The following is a 7,893-nucleotide window of genomic DNA, read 5'->3' on the forward strand; positions in this document are numbered from 1 at the left end:
TCAATTCTAAATTAATTTTAGAATCAATTAATTTTGAGGAAAAATGAAAATATAACAAGTCCAACTTAAATAAATTCATCGAAATGCATAAAACTAAAAATTATTCCAAGAACCATTAATAAAATTGGTTTAACTTGGTGCAACAAAAATAAGAGGGTAATTACTCACTATTAATTTAATTAATTTAAATTAATCTTGAGATTTTGACAAAATAAAAGGGAGTTGGAAAAATAAACATAAGTTCAATAAATATTCCAACTTTAATACTTAATCCTTGAAAAATTATATCTTCCAATATGAAGATAAACAATTTTCTATCACCAGTTTCAAACTTTATGATTCCAATCAACTTAGAAATGATTAAATCAACAAAGTTCAACAAAAATTCATGGAATTTAGTAACTCAAAGTTTCAATAACTTAACATAATTAAAGATTGAATCTTTAGTACTTAGAAGCCTCAAAGAACAACAATTTCACACTTAATGCAATTAATTTGCAATTATGTGAAAAATAAAACCAAGCTTTCAAACACAAATTACTACCAAGTAATCATGCCTAAAGAGGTTTAAAATTTCATATAAAATAAGGATTGAACCAATTACATAACCACCATAAATATGCAATTAATTTTCAAGGTTAGAAAGACTTAAAATTTTTCGTTAAAACGGAAAATCCCTTGAAAGTGCATTTCTGGTCGTTTTTTGGCTAAAAACCAAGTTCCAAAAGGATAAAACCATTTCCAGAACGCCATTTCCACCAAAAATTCACTATTTTTAGGTCGAAATCTTGGTTTGGGAGCTAAAGTCAGCTCTAATACGGGATTAAAATTAATAAACCATGCTACTAATCTAATTAGCAACTTAAAACCAGAAAAATTAAGCCATAAAAACACCTTGAAAAATAATATGATTTAAAAAATAAACGAGCGAGGCTCCGATACCGCTGTTGGGGTTTGATGAGTCTGACTCACCGCGGAAACAAACCCAAAAACAAAACCATAAACATAATTAACTTAATGACAAGATTAAGATACTAATTATACCTTTGACGCGTGCTTCGCCCGATCTCGAGGGGCCATTACTTCGAAAGCTAGCCTCGAAAATACGACGACCTCCAACGGAAGTCCACCCACAACTCGTACACCGACTAGGTCCAATGCCTTGGAGTTAGCAAGGCCCGACCGAAACTTGAGTAATTGAGTTCAAAGGTTTTCACTACTAGTGATGCCTTTTCCAACACTTACTCAAGTGTTTTTCCCAATACCCCAAGTTGGGTATTTATAGGGAAATGCAAGAGTGTGAAAAGCTCTCCCATCAATGTGGGAGAATTTCATTTTCTCATTTTATTTTAAAGCTAAAATAAAATTGATAATCAAACTAGTAATAAATCAACAAGTGGCAGGCTCATAAGGAAGAGTAGGTGAGGACCATTTGGAGGAGGGGGGGACCAAACTTGCCCCCCACTCTAGCTCCCATAACCGGCCACTTCTATTCCTAGCCCTCCCATAAGCTTCGGCCATGTGGCAGCTCACTTGGGCACCCATGGCACCCTTGTGGGCTGCCACGGTGCTGCTGTGATGCTTCGGCCCAGCACACTGATATGTCCATTTTATATAGTGTTTTGCCCCCGTCCCTTGGTCATTATTGGTAGTGTTTTTGGCTCTTTAGAGCCACTTTTATTACTAATTGATGTTTTCTAGTGTTTTCGTAGTTTTGGTTGGCTTTTATAGGGATTTGCACTTTTGGAGCATTTCCCCGGGATATTATGAAGTGACTACGAGCATTGGAGGAGCATGACCAGTTTTTATAGCCTAGAGCCGGTTAGAGTCATCAAACCGGTGATTAAAGGTTTAGCATTTAGTTTAGAGGCATTTGGACCGAGTATTCAAGACCCAAAGAGGAAATCCGGATTGGGCCGAAAAATCGGAGCCCAATCGAGAAGTCAAAGCTTGCCCAAGTGTTCGGGCCGGCCAAAATAGGAACCGCCCGAAGGCGCGCCTGGTCGGGCGAGGAAGATTAGTTCGCACCCAGTTGGGCGCGAGAGATGCTCATATTGGAAAAAGGCGGGCCCGATCGGGCGCGTGTTTCTGGGGAGGCTTCTTCGACGATTACTTAGTTTCTAATTAGGAGTAATTTCGGGTTATGGTATAAATACGATTTTTAATGCTTTTGCTTAGGACCTCTTCTTCTCTTAGACTTTCTCTCTCTACTTAGTTTTTAGATTATTTTCTCTCTCTACAACTTTGTTCTTAACTTTGTTCTTCATTAAACTCCTTAATTCCGATTACTTTGGTAACGATTTCTTCTACTTTAATGTCAGCAGTTTACTTTATTTCTTTCATCATGTCTTGTTTAATTGCTTTTATTAGTTTAGTTTTAATTATGTCTGAGTAGTTTTCTTCCTAGGGTATTTGGGGATCCATAAATAATATGAAGGGTTAAATTATTGTTGTTGATTGTCAATGCCTGATTAATTTCCTATTGAATGATTTAATGCTCTGCGACTAGATTAGCGCTGGTCTTTTATGTATGAGTTTAGCAATATTAATTCGAGATTCGAGAGATGAGAATTGATGTTTAGGTGTAGTTTCAATAGGCAGGTTGATTTATAAATGGTTAAGTCGAGATTCGAGAGATGAGATTTAATATCGGTAAATTAATTTTGTGATTGTAATACGTAACGAAAGCCATTTATGATCTGATTAATTGATGTGTTGATGATTGATTGTTATGATTTACCCTAGAATATTATTTATTGGTGACCTATGCCCTAGGTCTTTTATTCCTTGATTATCCTCCCACTTTTATTCCTTCCCACTTTCACTCTTAGTAGTTTAGTTCCCTTTTTTACAATAACAATTTGGTTACTTGATAATTTAGATTATATTTATTAATTAGGAATAACATAGTTAGTGGATTTAGGTATTATTTTTGATTGGGTGATTACGACTTTAGCCTGTCACACACCACACACCCAAATGTGAGGCCTGTTAGTGCCTCAGCCTAGCAAGCCACGCACCAAGTGTGCGGGCTGCTAGCTGCCGTGTGCTAGCACAGCCACGCACACTAGTGCGGGTTGCTAGCTGCGGTATGCTAGCCTAGCCCCGCACTTGGTGCGAGCTGCTAGCATTTGTCGCGCCCCTAGCACTTGGTTTTCTGATGCTAGGGGTATTTTGGTTATTGTTGATTTATTATTATTTTCACCTCTCGTCTTTTACTATTTTCGACTCGACTTCCGACGCTCGGTTTCGACGCTCCAAGCTCGAATTTTCGACGTCTAAATATTAATTACTCAGTCGACTTATTAATTAATTCCTAATTAATTTGTCGCTTCAGCTCGTTAGTTGCTTGGGTGTGACCCGAAGGGTTCAGTCAAGATTAAGCTGTAATATTAATTATGCATTAATATTACTGATCGGAAGGGGCCTCCACCCAGGCATTTCAATCACTTGACCTCATTGAAATATTAGCTTTCTAATAATTCCGAACCCCTATAGGAATAATACACTTGTTCGAAGGACACTATTCCTTTCACCGAGTTCTTCTTCAATGAATATGACCAAAATTCTTGGTGGGATGATATTTCGAGGGATGGCAACTTTGTTACTCGGTATGCCGCGATAAGCAATGTTTTCCAACCGTGTCTTTGAGTTCTTCATAGGCTTTTGGGATATTCGATAGTCTCAAAGGAAGAATTTGGTAAACTGAGTCAATTAGAGCTCCGGATTCTATGGTTGGCTACTAGGGAGGAGTACCGAGGTTGCTTGAACTTAGGGTTCATGTTTTTGAGATATTGAAAGGGGTTGCAATCTAGGGAGTTGATGAGTGGCATTTATGCCACAATTTAGTGCTCATTTTACGGGATTTTCCTCCCACTTGTAGCTTGTTTGCCCCCTTTTTTTTCTCACCTTTTTATTCTTCTTTTCTTTGTTTGCCTTTCTCCTTGTTTTCATTGTTTTCGTTTTGTAGGAATCAAGGTATTGGAAGAAGAGCAATTCATCCTCATATCCCCTGTGTGCGGGCGCGCAGCACTGGGAGAACTCGCGCAGGATTGCCTCAAGAGCAGAACAGAAACAAAAGGTTTTGTGCGGCTTATGCGCGGGCGCGCGCCTTTGAACTGTGCGGGCGCGCAGCTCTGTGAGAACCCGCACGAGATAGCAGCAGAAGCAGAGCCAAAACAGAGAGTTGTGCGCGCCACATGTGCGACATGTGTGCAGGCGCGCACTCATCATGCGCGAGCGCGTAGTAGTTGGGAGAAGGCGCGCATCCATGGGTCTAATTCCTCCGTACCCACAGATCTGCGGGCGCACAAGATCGGAGAGGGCGCACGCATGGCAGCTGTGCGGGCGCGCAGTGTATATGCGCGGGCGCGCACCGCTGGGTTTTATTTATTTATTTTTTTTCGAATTCTTGTATCTTTTTAGTGGACCTATATATATAGGCCGTAGGGTGAATTAGTGGATCATCTAGCATTATCTTATAATCAATCAAACCCTAATCTTAGAGAGAGAAAGTGTAGTATTACTCAAGTTATTTCCATGTATCCAACTTTGGCTCAAGTTTCATTTCAATCCATCAAGCAACTTTGCAAGTTTTAATCTTTCTATTATTGCCTACTTAGTAATCTCTAATCCGTTCTCTTAGTCTTGTTTATTTGCACTCTAGTTGTTTATTTCAATCTATTTTGTGGATTAATATATTTTGGTATTTTCATTGTTTTTGATCATGTTTGCTTTCATGTTTATTGTGTTTTCATCTAGTTTTGTTATCATGTCTAGTCCCCCTTTTCTAGGCTATTCTCTTAGCTAGGGAAAGGCGGTGTAAAATATGTATTGAATGATGGATGAATGATGATAGTGGATTGATTACATGCCTTAAATTGATGAAAGATATGATTTTTATTGGCTTGAGATTATTGTAGTACTTTATTTGGTTGCCTTCTAGTTTAAATGCATGAAAATGATTTGAACTAGATTTAGATCACCTCTATTTTAATGATTGCATGAGAATGAGTTGTTAAAATAGAGTTCCATGTATTGTGCCTCTTTATTCTTGGGTTAGCTTGTGCCTAATGGGATGCATGAAAATGATCCTAATCAGCTTAGACCACTTTCATTGGTTTGCCTAAACTATTGCATGAAAATGAGTTGTTTAGGTAGAATTTTATATTCTTTGGCATGTTAATCATGATGCTTATCATTATTTTCCTTCATTCTAATCATGTTTAAAACCCCTAATCCCTAGCGTTGTTATTCCTTGATTTAATCACCCTTTTACTTGTTTATTTATAGTTCTAGTGTCTACATTCCAAATTCCAACAAAATATACCCCTTTCTTACTCTTGCATGGTGATTTTGATATTAAACGAGAAAGCTTCCTCAGTGGATCGACCCTTGCTTGCCACTAACTAGTTTAGTGTGAAGTCTAGGTTTTATAAATAGTTGATTTGATTAGGGTTAATAGTTTAATGACCTATCCTAGCTCGATCAAATTTTGGCGCTGTTGCCGGGGAGGCGGCTTGTTTAGTGTCTAATTTTGCTTTTGTTAGGGTAATTTTAATTGCTTTCTTTTTTGTTTTGATTTGTTTTATCATACTTGTCATTGCTAATTGTTTGCTTAGCTTTGGTGAATGCTTAGAAGATCTCAAGGACCACCTACACATCATATCGACCAAGAAATCAACCGAACTTTAAGACAAATCCGTAGACTTTTTCAAGAAGAAGGAAGAGGACTTGGTGCTATAATTGATAGTGGGAGTGATTCTTACTCTTCTAGTTCGCAAAGTGAATCAATGGCGGGACAAGAGGATGATATTTTATTTCGTGAGTTCGGAAATCCGGAGGATTATGAGCTCACGGGAGGGATTTTGTTACCCGTCACGGAAACTAACTTCACAATTCATCCCCAATATACAAGAATGGTTCAATCGGAGCAATTTTCGGGTTCTACAAGTGAAGACCCCATAGAGCACCTTGATAGATTGCTTGAGCTATGTGCCATGATTCAAACTAACCAAGTTTCTCAAGAATACATCCGGATGCACCTATTTCGACAATCTCTTTCGGGTAGAGCAAAGAAGTGGTTGAAGAAAGTGAAGCCTAACTCACTCACATGTTGGAGGGAGGTAGTTAAGGAATTCTTGAAGAGGTTCATTTTCGAGGAAAAGACCGCCGAGATGAGAAGGAAGATTGCATCATTTGAACAAGAAGCGGATGAGAGCCTTAATGAAGCTTGGGAGAGGTTCAAAGAGTTGGTACAAGCGTTTCCTCCCCATGAATACAATCAAAGTTTGCTCATGAGGTTTTTCTACGATGGATTGGAGCCCATGTCTAGAGCTAACTTGGATGCGGGGGCGGGTGGACAATTGATCAAGATTCCCCTAAATCAAGTAGAGGTAACGATCGAGGAGGTAGCAAAGAACTACTCTTGGGGAGGTAGGAGAAGGAGTGCACCGAAGAAAGGTGGGATGTATGAATTGGAGAAGGTCGATCAATTGCAACATCAAATTGAGCAACTCACAAAAGGGCTCTCAAAGTTGAACACAAGTGTAAATGCAAGCTCAAGCGGTGGAGCAAGCTCTTCTCAAGTCAACTCTTTCTCTTGTCAAAATTGTGGAGGAACGAACCGTGATACATCTTATTGTGGAGGTTTGAGCCCCGAGCATGTAGCGGCATACAACACAAGGAAAAATGGTTTTAGAGGAGGCGGTGGTGGAGTAGCTTGGAGACAACCACCACCCGGGTTTGCATCTCAACCTCAACAATGGGGCGAACAAGCTCAACCCTCTTACAATTCGAACCCCCAATACCAAAATCCACCTCCTTCTCAAAACCAAAACCCAAGAGGAACCTACCCAAGGAACAAACAATACAACAACCAAAACAAATACAATAACCAACACCAATACAACAATAAAACCCAATCACCCCAAAGAAATCAAGAACAAGCACCTCAAGCGGAGCCAACACCCACATAACTCCTTCAAGCTATGTATTCACAAATGCAAACTTTTGGGCAACAAATGCAAGAAATAAGGGCTCACAACAAGATGGTTGATTCACAACTAGCTCAATTGGTCGAGAGGACTCCTTTCAATTCACCATCAACTCTACCCGGACAACCACAACCTAACCCTTCTCATAACCAAAAACCCGATACATGCAAGGCAATCACTTTGAGGTCGGGAACTTCCTATGATTGTCCAAATGAGGGGGATAGTGAGGGAAAGAAGGGAGGAGAAGAGAGTGTGAATGAAGATAAGAGAGGTGAGGAGGAAAAAGTTGATGAGGTAGAAGGAAGTTCGGAGAAGAAGAAGGTCAACAACGATAAGACAACTTCAATTCCTAGTGAGACTAGGAACCTTGATGGACCGGTTCCTTTTCTAAGTAGGCTTGCGGAGAGGAAGTTGAATGACAAGTTTGCAAAGTTTCTAAGTGTGATGAAGAACTTGCACATCAATCTCCCTTTTCTTGAAGTAGTGACACAAATGCCATCTTACTCCAAATATCTCAAGGACATCCTCACCAACAAAAGGAAGCTCAATGATGAGCTTATCACCCTTCCACACCAAGTGAGTGCTCTTGTTCAACATAAAATGCCCAAGAAGGAGAAAGACCCCGGGAGTTTCACTTTGCCAGTGAAAATTGGAAATATGGAAGCTAGGGGTGCATTGGCCGATCTTGGAGCAAGTGTTAGTCTAATCCCCTTATCCATTGCTCAAAAACTCAATATTGAGATGATCCCTACAAGGAAGACAATTCAACTAGCCGACCGCTCGGTGAAGTTACCTTGTGGAGAACTTGAGGATGTTCCAATTCAAGTGGTACACATCTATGTCCCTTGTGACTTTATAGTGATGGACATGGAAGAAGATGTGGACACACCCTTGATTT

General features: G+C 39.6%; 1 non-coding gene across 1 annotated transcript; it reads right to left on the reverse strand.

The window, feature by feature from the left end:
• Positions 1-6,174: 6,174 nt before the first annotated feature.
• On the reverse strand, positions 6,175-6,279 carry LOC145569647 (small nucleolar RNA R71). Its single transcript, XR_014096219.1, has one exon. It is a non-coding gene; the product is annotated as a small nucleolar RNA R71 (small nucleolar RNA).
• Positions 6,280-7,893: the final 1,614 nt, after the last annotated feature.

The sequence above is a fragment of the Chenopodium album genome, chromosome 11, assembly GCF_948465745.1.
Source record: "Chenopodium album chromosome 11, dcCheAlbu1.1, whole genome shotgun sequence".
Classification (NCBI taxonomy): domain Eukaryota; kingdom Viridiplantae; phylum Streptophyta; class Magnoliopsida; order Caryophyllales; family Amaranthaceae; genus Chenopodium; species Chenopodium album.